The sequence below is a fragment of the Sus scrofa genome, chromosome 2, assembly GCF_054392235.1.
Source record: "Sus scrofa isolate SSC_HxYL_T2T_F1_AM1 chromosome 2, Sscrofa_HxYL_maternal_Yorkshire_Landrace_v2.0, whole genome shotgun sequence".
NCBI lineage: Eukaryota > Metazoa > Chordata > Mammalia > Artiodactyla > Suidae > Sus > Sus scrofa.
In genome coordinates this window covers 24,646,087-24,658,086 of record NC_139384.1, presented here as the reverse complement: position 1 = coordinate 24,658,086, position 12,000 = coordinate 24,646,087, and the positions used below count along the sequence as shown (strand labels likewise).

Here is a 12,000-nt window from a genome sequence, read left to right as displayed (position 1 = left end):
TTCAGGTTTGATCCCTGGCCTTGCTCAGTGGGTTAAGGATCTGGCATTGCCGTGAGCTGTGGTGTAGGTTGCAGATGCAGCTCAGATCCGCGTTGCTGTGGCTGTGGTGTAGACTGGCAGCTACAGCTCCGATTCAACCCCTAGCCTGGGAACCTCCATATGCCAGTGGTGTGGCCCTAAAAAGCAAAACAAACAAAAATAAATAGCATATATAAATGTCATAGTATTTGCATATAACCTTCACTCATCCGCTAGTATTTTTACTTTTTTTTTTTGTCCACTCCAGCAGCATGTGGAAGTTCCTGGACCAGGAATCAAACCCATGCCACAGCAGCCACCCAAGCCACTGCAGGGACAACACCAGATCCTTAGCCCACTGTGCCACCAGGGAACTCTTCTTCCTATATACTTTCAATCATCTCTAGATTACCTGTAATACCTAATACAATGTAAATGCTATGTAAACAGTTGCCAGAGTGGCAAATTCAAGGTTTTCTTTTTGAAACTGTCTGGAATGTTTTTTTCTAAATATCTTTGCTCTGTGGTTGGTTGAATCCTTAAGTGTGGAACAGGCAGACACAGAGGGCTGACTGTATAGCAGCCCTCACTTCACATTGTTCATCTGTGCTCTTAAGAGAGTATTTTCAATGGGTCACCATCAAGGAGATAGAATGGCATTTTCAAATACTTCCTCATTTCTTTAAGCCAGTCTCAGCCAACACAGTCAATATCCTATAAGAACAAACACGTCACACTCTAATTCCTCAAGTAGACACTGCTCTATCCAACTGTTTCTTGATATATTCAATTTTGAATGTATTTCACCTACTCATTATGACCCTAAGCATACTCTTGGATTTGTAAAAGCTAATGTTCTTTAATTATGCTCACTTCTATCTGCACTTGATCCTCAGACCACCTTGACTGTAGCAATCCCAGCCCCATCCTACCCACGCAATGGCACCAGCTAGGGCAATTAGCAATCAGACAAGAGTTGCAGAATTATTTTTCTTTTTACATGGCTAAGTACCAGCATATCAAAGACAAAGAAAAAGCTTCTTTATGACCAACCGACATTGAAAAGAAACTCTCACGGCAAAATTTATTTGAAAAGGAACTTAAATTCACACATATTAGAGAAATGGACATCCTTACTACATCTGAATGTTGGAGTTGCAAAGCAGGATCACTTGATGCATAAATGACTTAATACGGAAATATGCTTTTAAGGCACTTGGAAGTCATTTCTCTCTCTCCCCTCCCTGATTCGTGTATTTTCTGAAGTGCTATGTTCCATATGCTAAGAGGAAGACCTTCCATAAAAGGTGATCATTTATCCTGCAGATTCCAAAGGACGAGGCCCCATGAGGGGAAAAAAAAAAATCAAAGTTTGAGAGAAGCAACATCTACAACACTGCCCTGAAATGTCTGCTCTTACCTCCAACAAGAAGCTCTGGGCATTAAATTCCAAAGAATATTTTAATTTCGCACTGTGTTAGTCAAATTACACCAACCTATGCCTCTTTGCTCTTGCTCTTCTTTTGCAGCCCTACAATATAACAAAGCCTTTGCCTCAAGCGATCTTCTGGCCTCCATGTGCAAATGACCCTGTTCCAAATCCCTCTCCTTCACCACGTCTGCCTAAACTCCCTTTCCCAGCAGAGCTGATTTCTCTTTCTTTGACCTCTCTAACATGATTATTTCCAGATCTTTTTTTTTTAAGTTCAGTCTGCCTTGTGTTTGGTTATTATGTCTGTCGATTATGTCAGTTTGTCTAAAGGAAAAAATGGGACTAACGTTCATGATCCCTATGCCGCTCCCAGAGCTTAGTCCACTACTTTGTAACTTAGTAAATGTGGGTTCATTTATACTGAAAACATCAAAAAGAGAGGAACATCGCATATGGTTTCTTCCCATGTCATATTTATATTAGGGAAGTGAGTGACCCAAATCACTGTAAATATACAACGTGCTAAAGGAGAGTCAGACAACCCACCGCGCATCTGAAATTTTTTTTTTTTTTTTTTTTTTTTTGTCTCTTTGTCATTTCTTGGGCCGCTCCCGCGGCACATGGAGGTTCCCAGGCCAGGGGTCCAATTGGAGCTGTAGCCACTGGCCTACGCCAGAGCCACAGCAACGGGGGATCCAAGCCGCGTCTGCAACCTACACCACAGCTCACGGCAACGCCGGATCCTCAACCCACTGAGCAAGGCCAGAGATCGAACCCGCAATCTCATGGTTCCTAGTTGGATTCGTCAACCACTGAGCCACCACGGGAACTCTGCATCTGAAATTCTTAAGGCAGAATTCAATGACCTCTATTAGACAATCTCTGCTAAAGGAACAAAAAGAACTCAACTTCCTTCCTAATGTGCTAGTTCCCTAGATTTTATTTATTCCAATTTATGCTGTATATAAACCTTTTTCTAGCTGCTGTCAGCCAGAAATTTCAGCCAATAGAGACAGAATCCTTTCTCAACACTTAACAATAAACCCAGAAAATGCAGAAAACGTGGTGAGGAGGGGGCTGCTGGGTGGTATTCCCTTGATATATGAATCCTAACAAACATGTGAACAAATTGATTTCTTTCCTGGTAAGATACTTATTTTACTTTTGGCTGCGCCTGTTAATCTGATGGAATAGGATCTTGCCACTCAAACTGTTGGAGAGGAGCAGCAACAATATCAGATGGAAGATTTTTGGAAATGCAGACTTTCAGACCTCACCCCAGACCTACTGAATCACAGTTTGCATTTTAACAATATCCTCAAGCAACTCAAAAGTACATAGCATCTTAAGAGGTATCAGCCTTGGATATTCTAGCAGCAATATTTCATTTGCATCCTGGTAGTCTCTTTGTTCTAAGCCATGGTTTTATTGGAAAAGGAAAGTATTTGCTTCCCACACTCTCTCCTTCCCAGCCCCTCGCTGGGTTCTGTATACCCATTCATTTACTTTAATACACATTATAAAAAGAAAAAAAGGACTTCTATTATGTTTTATTGTACACATTTCTTTCATATATAATTCTTATAATATTTGATCCTTGTAATATCCCTGTAAACACTACTATACACAATTTGTCAAATGTCATGCAGGTAATAAATATCTTGAGAACTACATGCCCAGTGGTGTAAAGATGTTTCCCCATGACTAACACAGTCTTCAAATCTCAGCATTCTCTGTATTGTAAGCTGTCCTTTAAAAATAAATTAAGTTCACATACTTAACAGAGGGGTGTGGATATTTAATGTGCCAAACAGATGGAATTTGAAAAAACTAGAAAGATTCGCATCATGAGTTTAGGGGAAAGAAACAGAAAATGTACATTATGTCTCATGCTCCTCCTACCTCACCCCTCTCCCCAATTCCATGGAGACAATGACTTGAAATGCCAGGTCTATCCCACTCTTAAATCATTTGCCCTTGGTGCTCTGCTCCTTTCATACAGAGACACAAAACATGCACACTCTTGATGAAAGCTTTTCTAGCTGCCATTACATAATGATGTGCTGTCAGTTTGTCTAAAATGTGTCTGCTGAAAACATGAGAGGGAAAAAAAAAGTCAATCCTTGTTTACAAACAATAGCATTTTCAACTAACTAACACCTGACTTGGGCATTGTTATCTTACATGGCATAACCTCTTCAGCATCTTTACTCATTCATGTGACTCGAACTTTTCAGTGAGGAGTAAAACCACGTAAGGCAGTAATAATTACAAACACATATTATAGTTCTATTAAGCAGTTGTTTGTAGTGTTAGGATGCGCTAGAAGAAACTAGCATACTCAAAACCAGGGTGCATTTTCCAAACGTTTAATACAAATCTATGCCCTATATTGAGGTGTCTGTACACAATGCAAAATATTAAGGAGAACGTCAGCCTTCATCAGAATGCTTGAACACTGTTGCTTAGACACTAAAATGCATCCTTTTTTGCAAAAGCTTCTTGATTTTTGCAAAGTGGAAATCACACTAGTAGTTAGGAGTCTAAAATTAAAAATCACATAAGTAAAATATTAGAATCAGAAGGAATTTTAGAGAGATCCTGTAGACCTACCCCTCATTTCCATTTTGCATATGTGGAAAGAGAAGTGGAAATAGGCTGCACAACTTACCACAGGTTCCACTTCTGTCTGTCACTGACTAGCTGGGTAACTCTGGGTAAGTGTCCTCTCTCTCAGCCTCAGTTTCTTGATCTGCAAAATGAGGTGATTGGACTCGGTGACGGAAGATCCCATACAGCCTGGAAACGCCATTATTCTGCAAAGCAAGGATTCACATCCCAGAACATCCCCCCTCCAAAAGCAACATACAGGAAGATGAAAAAATATTTAAGTGGCACTTGGCACTACTGGCGTTCCAGCTTATTGACACTGTATCTCAGCTTGAGACTTCAGAACCTCCCAGGTTGCCATGCCCACCACAGACAATCAGAGCAGGAGAGAATGGCTGTTGGTATAGTCTTTGCCTGAGAAGCGTGGCAACTGAAAATCAGTCCAGAGTGATGGTAAATCCTCTCCTCCCCCTCCTAGCATCGGCTGACTCCTTCTGTCTGGGCTTTGTCTCAGGGATTTCTCCTCAAGGTTCCCTGGAGCCCTAGGGATCCAGCCCTTGACCTAACCCCAGACAAAGATGCATTTCCTCCTGGAAGAGTCCCTGCCTGGACAAGTCATTCAAAATCAACCTTAAAAAGGACTCTAGGCTCCAGGGAGCTGCACATTTTAGCATCTTTTAATCAGCTGTCTGGCCTTGTCTAGTCTGTAGTGAGACCTTTTTTATTTTACTACAATTTTATTATGTTAATAAACAAAGAGTTGGTATGCTTGGTGAAAAAGGCAAATGCAGCCTTTGAATGGAGGACTTGTCAAGACTATTGGTCATACTTTAACTACAGTCACTTGTCTCCCATTCTTCATTCTTATATAGAGTACTATCATTGAAATAGCTTCTATTTACTTTTTAGTGAATTTCTCTCCTTCCCTTTTTTTAATTGTCATTATTTTCTCATGAGCAATCAGGAAGTCAGGCCATAGGTTAGGTTTTTAAAGGGGCATAAAATATAACAGTTTAACAAGGCAGAACCCAGATATTACATATACAAAAGTGGGCACTGCCAATGACCCTACCAACAAAGTTAATCGTTAAACCAAAGTTTAATTGATTGGGCTCAATTTAATGATATACCCAGTGAACCTGAACCATTGTATCCTATTAGCAGTAACACATTTACGAAGGGCTATATCTGCATCTAAATAATGGTAGGCAAAATGTGGTCAACCAAGAGAAGAATAATTTCATAAACAATATCTAATCCAATAAATATCTAGCACTATTATTATCATCTGTTATTTATAGAGTTCTTATTATATGTTGGTCATTCTCCTACACTCTTTATATGATTGCATAGCTCTAACCTCATAGAAACACTAGGCTGTTAACCCTATCAAAAGACTTGGTGATGAGAAAAGGTCAAATAGTGGACTTCAAGAAGGGTTAGCTTGTTGAAAACATGATCATAAATTTTTTGATTGGCTATATTAGGGAAAACCAAGAAGGAAAGGCATAGGAAAACTGAGTTTGGCTCAAGTCCCATCTCTAGGAACTGAAGAGACAATATTCCATGCCTGCAGGGAGCCTGTTTATTAGTAAAGATATTCAGCATCAGGATTCTGTGGCCAGCTCTCAGGGATGCTCTAGAAAGGGATTCTGGGAATTCCTACTGCAGCTCGGTAGGTTAATATTTCAGCATCTCTGTGAGGCTGCAGGTTCTATCCCTGGTCTGGCTGAGTGGGTTAAGGATTTGGTGCTTCTGAAAGCTGTGACCTAGGTGTGGCCATAGAAATTCTAAAAAATGAAAGGAATTCTGGCAATGGATGAAAGTATTGGGGAAGCACTAAGGACCTGCCAGCTCTGAAATTCTGGATAAACACAATACTGTGAACATTGAGAGCACAGTCTTACAAACACATAACGAATTAATACATGGATGAACAATCTTAGAAACTTACGCTTGCATGTGCCTCAGTTACAGCAGTCCTTACGGTCAGTCTATCTTGTATGAAATCTATGTGTGTGCTTTCATTTTCATTCTTGTTAGATTTTAAGTTCATTGAATCTTAACTCACCACAGACTAAATATTACCCTTGGGAAAATTGCTCATTTTCCTCTTCTGTAATAATGGAACCTGTCATCCAGGGGCATCATAAGGAATACATTGAATTGCATATTTAAAAGATTTAGCCCAGTGCCTGCACTAGGAAGCAGCAAATAAAATTAAACAGAACTTTTTATTAGTATTAATATCACCACTATTATTTACTATTATAATTGAGATTATCACTAAGCCATGGATGAATACCTCAGGCTCAGCATCTTTTATTTTATTTATTTATTTATTTATTTATTGCTTTTTAGGGCTGCACTGGTGCCTTATGGAAGTTTCCAAGCTAGGGATCTAATCAGAACTGTAGCTGCCAGCCTATACCACAGCCACCGCAATGCAGGATCCGAACCACATCTGTGACCTACACCATAGCTCACGGCAACACAGGATCCTTAACCCACTGAGCTGGGCCAGGGATCAAACCCGCATTCTCATGGATACTAGTTGGGGTTGTTACTGCTGAGCCACATTGGGAACGTCCTCAACGTCTTTGATTGTAGAGTTTAATAAACATCAACCAGTAGCCATCTTTGCATTCCAACAGATCAATCAAAGAAGTAAAAATTTACCTTCTAATTTGCCAATCTAAATTATCTCAGGAGAGGGAAATAAGCCCATACTACCCAAGAGTTTACCAAAGAAGCAATTTAATAAAATATTTTCAGTATGCTGCTCTTTTAAATAAAAAGAGGATACAAAGGAAGGAAAATAGAAAAAATAAAATATTATTTTCCAGTCTGCTAAAAAATATTATTTTTAAAGCTTGTTTTATGGATAATGGATGAACATACATTTCTCACCATCTGCAGTGAAGGAACTGTTATATGCCTTTGCAATTAATTTATACCTCCTATATTTCTATGGAATTACTGTCATTCATTTGAATATGGCTTCTGGAATAGTGGGAACTCTTGTTCATCTCCTACAGTACAGTAATAACAGCTAGAGGGACTTTCAAATTGTATGTGTTCAAACTGATTTTAGAAGTCAAATTCGGAGTTCCCATTGTGGCTCAGTGGTTGACGAATCCAACTAGGAACCATAAGGTTGGGGATTCCATCCCTGGCCTTGCTCAGTGGGTTAAGGATCCGGCATTGCTGTGAGCTGTGGTGTAGGTCACAGATGCGGCTCAGATCCTACGTTGCTGTGGCTCTGGCGTACGCCAGCAGCTACAGCTCTGATTAGATCCCTAGCCTGGGAACCTCCATATGCCACGGGTGCAGCCCTAGAAAAAGACAAACAGACCAAAAAAAAAAGTCAAATTTCCACAGTGTAATTTACACAGATATTTTTCAAACAATTTTAGCATGGAGCTCTTCTTTTTAAAGAATATTTTAGTCCCAACATAAGCTAAGGCAATTTAAATACCTATCACTGGCTAAAGAAATACTTCAATCTTCATGGAAGTCCCTTCCTAGAGTTGGAAAAGTAGGTAGACAACTATCCTCCAAATGTAAACACCTTATATCATTGATGAAAAAAATGAATCCTCAAAAGGGTAAGTGATTTGACCATGTCTCACAGCTACTTAATGGCAAAAATTAGATTTCATGACATTCATTCATTCAGCTCACATTGACTGAGAGCCTTCCATGTGCTTCTTCTGTGCTAGGTTCCTATATCTATATTGTGGTTATTCTATTTTAAAGTCTTTCAATTTCCATTGACAACTACTCATTTAATATCTACTAAGTCCAAGACACTGTGTTTGGTACAGTGCGCTGAGGTAGGTCTACATAAACATTGCAATCTGCCAGGAGCATTTTAAATACTAGTTGGGAATGTACCAAGTATAGCAATAGTTACAGTAATCGGTAGAATGTATCTAATATCATAAGAAAGGAAAAAAATTGACAGGAGTTCATGTCATAATTGTCTAGCAATGCACACACACACACACACACACACACACACACACACACACACTTGTATATAAAGAACCCTCTATCAGGAGTTCCCAACATGGCTCAGTGGTAACGAACCTGACTATTATCCACAAGGATGTGGATATGATCCCTGGCATTGCTCAGTGGGTTAAAGATCCAGCGTTGCCATGAGCTGTGGTGTAGGTCACAGACACGGCTCATCCCACATTGCTGTGGCTGTGGCGTAGGCCAGCAGCTGCAGCTCTGATTTGACCCCTAGCCTAGGAAATTCCATATGCTGCAGGTGTGGCCCTAAAATAGATAGATAGATAGATAGATAGATAGATAGATAGATAGATAAGAAAGGGAGGAAGGAAGGAAGGAAGAAACCATCTATCTATTAACCGGTCATCAAGTCTGTATTCATCACATAGCGAAGAACTGGAAAACTGAATAGAAAAATTCAAGAGCAGCTAGAAGTTTACAATCTGTTTAAGTAACTGAGATGCACAATCAATTTGTTTGAAAAAGTCAGGATAATAACTGTTAAGCATAATGCAGCGAGTTATATATTAGAGAGATTCTTAAAAGAGAAAAGCTCAGTGTGGACTGACTTGAAGTATCTGAGAGGGCTTCAAGGAGGAGGAATAATTTGACCTTGAATTATTTATTATTACCCTTTATATTGCCTTAGAGACCTTGGTATATTTCGTTGCACCTGAATTTCTTAATACATACTCATTGGAATAACTATATAATCAGATTTTTTCCAACTAAAAGCTCATGAGGAACTAACACAAAATTGTAATAAAATATCAATTGACCCACTAAAGAGTCACTTAGCAGTTGAGCAGTTCATTCTTCAGCTACATTTTTTGTGACTTCTGTTACGACAATTCTGAATTTTTCACCTATTAACTCAGTAAGCATTTCAGAACTGACCAGATCTTCATCAATCTTGGCACAGCCTAAGACAACCTAAGAAGTGTACTCAATTTTGTCTCTTCCACAATTCCCTTACTAACTCTCACCCAATTCAAATGTCCATCTTCCTTCTCTAAATAATGTAATGGTTTATATTTTTCACTTGAAAAATCTTTAAGTTTCTTAACCTATAATTTATGTATGTTACTATGTTGTTTATGAATAAATACTTTTTTCTCATCTATATTAGAAGCTCAAGACAATAAGAAGCATAGGTATACCTAAAGACATTGTTTCACAAAAGAGCTACTTAATAAATAATCAGGGTTATAATCTGATTGCAGTGAAAAGCCCATAGCTGTTATAGACATACTAGTCAATGAGCAGTGGTTCATAGCCTATGACTTCTTTCTGATGTCATATCCTTCACTACTAGGAATAAAAAAAAAAAAGAAAAAAAGAAACAAAACTGTATAGGAGTTCCCCTCATGGCTCAGTGGTTAATGAATCCGAATCCGACTAGGAACCATGAAGTTTCGGGTTCGATCACTGGCCTCGCTCAGTGGGTTAAGGATCTGGCGTTGCCGTGAGCTGTGGTGTAGGTCGCAGACACAGCTCAGATCCAGTGTGGCTGTGGCTGCGGTATAGGCCGGGGGCTACAGCTCCGATTAGACTGCTAGCCTGGGAACCTCCATATGCCGTGGTGCGGCCCTAGAGAAAGACAACAACAAAAAGAAACAAAACTATATAAAATCACAACACCTAATGGGAAATAGTAAGATGCCCATATTCTAATCTTAATTACTCCACTCGTTAGCTGTGCCGTTTTGGATCAAGGTGTCAATCTATTCAGTCTTCTATTTCTCCTCATGTAACCCAATGGAATTGGCAACAGGCTGAAATGTTGTACAAGAGTCATTCTCTCATATCATTAAATATGAGAAAAGTTAACCAGGAACATGTAAAATATGAAAATTATATTTAAGATTGTATAATAGAAACATAGGGGTGAAATATATGAGCAGAGTATTCTTTACTATAGTTACTCCAAATTTTTCAGTTTTTGTACCACGCTTCCCAGTCAGAAATCCATATACAGTGCTACATGTCTTTCCCCCTCTCTCTCTCCTCTCTCTCTTTCTATCTCTCCCACTACGTTTCTCTTATCATCTCTTTCTTTTTTCTTTTTTTTTCTTTTTTTTTGTCTTTTTGACTTTTCTAGGGCTGCTCTTGGGGCATATGAAGATTCCCAGGCTAGGGGTCTAATCGGAGCTGTAGCCACTGGCCTATGCCACAGCCACAGCAACGGGGGATCTGAGCTGCGTCTGCAACCTACACCACAGCTCACGGCAACCCCGGACCCTTAACCCACTGAGCGAGGCCAGGGATCGAACTAGCAACCTCATGGTTCCTAGTTGGATTCGTTAACCTCTGGGCCATGACCCGGGAACTCCCATCTCTTTCTTTTTAATCTATGATTCTCAAAACTGAAAGTTAAGTTTCATCAATCAAACCTTACAACACTTACGCACTCTAAATATTCTGTTCTGTTCTGTTCTGTTCTATTCTACTCTATTTCTATTCCATCCTTTCCTATTCTATCCTACTTTATTTCATGCCACAATTTTATTTTAAAAATTACAGATTTGTTAAACATGAAAATGGATTTCATTACTCTCTTTGGATGCATGAATTCAATTACACGATTAATTTATTCTAAGGATTATTTTATTCATTTGTAAATGTGAATAATACTATCTCTTTAAAGAGTAGTATTTAGTATGAAAATACTGCTGCTAGCACTGTGCTTGGGGCTTAGTGTTCATCATAGATGTATTATTTTTATGGATATTATTTTAGCTATTTTGAAAATCCTATTACTATTATAAACTTGGAGACTGTTGATATGTATTTATCATATATGCCATATAGATTATTAAGCTAGGAAATTCCAAACTTTATAAACAATTGTTAGGGTAAAAGAAAAAAAAAAGACAATGAATAGAATTGGTTCCTACTTTTTCCAGACATCAAATACTCAATATTCCTTTGTTTTTGGTTAACTGTGCGGACTTTTGATTTAGTACTTAATCTCCACGGTGATTAAGGGATTTGGAAAATGATAACACTGGCATTTCATTTAGATGCTTCTGTGAGGTGACATATATGACAGAGTCATTCTTCTAACTTAACTGTAATGAAAATCATCTCATCTCCTATTAGTAGGAGAAATATGAACGGAAGCATGTGGTTTCCCTCACCACTAATATTTGTATCAGGGTGAAACTGAAATCTATCTTTTGATTTTTTTTTTTTTGGCCTATTTTGAACCCTCAAGTCACTGTTTACATAAGAGGCTACATATATATAGATATATATATAGATATATCTATATATATATAGAATCATATTTTGATTTCTACCTTTTTTAGCTCATAAAAGCAGCTCATTCTGTAATGATCAAATCCACTATTGAATAAAATTTTATTGTAATTATTTTTTGCTTTTCAGGACCACAAACGCAGCATACAGAAGTTCCCAGGCTAGGGGTTGAACCAGAGCTGCAGCTGCTGGCCTACACTTACAACTACAGCAATGCAGGATTTGAGCCAAGTCTGCAACCTACACCACATCTCACAGCAACACCAGATCCTTGACCCACAGAACAAGGCTAGGGATCAAACCTGCATCCTCATGGATACTAGTTGTATTTGTTTCCATTGTGCCATAACAGGAAATCCAAGATTTTAAGGTAAAATATAAACATTAGAAATAAGAGGTATGTATGTAACATATGTCTTTCAGTATTTGTGCTCACAGGAAGATTGTGAGCACAAGTACCCAGAAGACATTGTTTCACCAAAAAGGTACTTGATAGAAATTGTCATAGTAATCAGTAGAATGTATCTAATATCATAAGAAAGAAAAAAAATTGACAGGAGTTCATGTAATAATTTTACCATTCCTGCCATGACTTATCAGGAATCCAAGCATGTTCATACACAACAGCAAAGAGGAATAATACAACCTGCTCAGCAGAA

At 38.6% G+C, this 12,000-nt stretch overlaps 1 protein-coding gene across 30 annotated transcripts in view; it reads right to left on the bottom strand.

The window, feature by feature from the left end:
• LRRC4C (leucine rich repeat containing 4C) overlaps positions 1-12,000 on the bottom strand; it is a 1,222,625-nt gene that overhangs the window by 118,215 nt on the left and 1,092,410 nt on the right. For 15 of the 30 annotated variants that reach the window (XM_085011418.1, XM_085011406.1, XM_085011416.1 and 12 more), the window contains one exon: positions 4,122-4,202. The exons of the other annotated variants lie outside the window; for them this stretch is intronic. The gene's annotated coding sequence lies outside the window, so the exon portion shown is untranslated. The remainder of the gene's footprint in view (positions 1-4,121; positions 4,203-12,000) is intronic. 30 annotated transcript variants of the gene reach the window in all.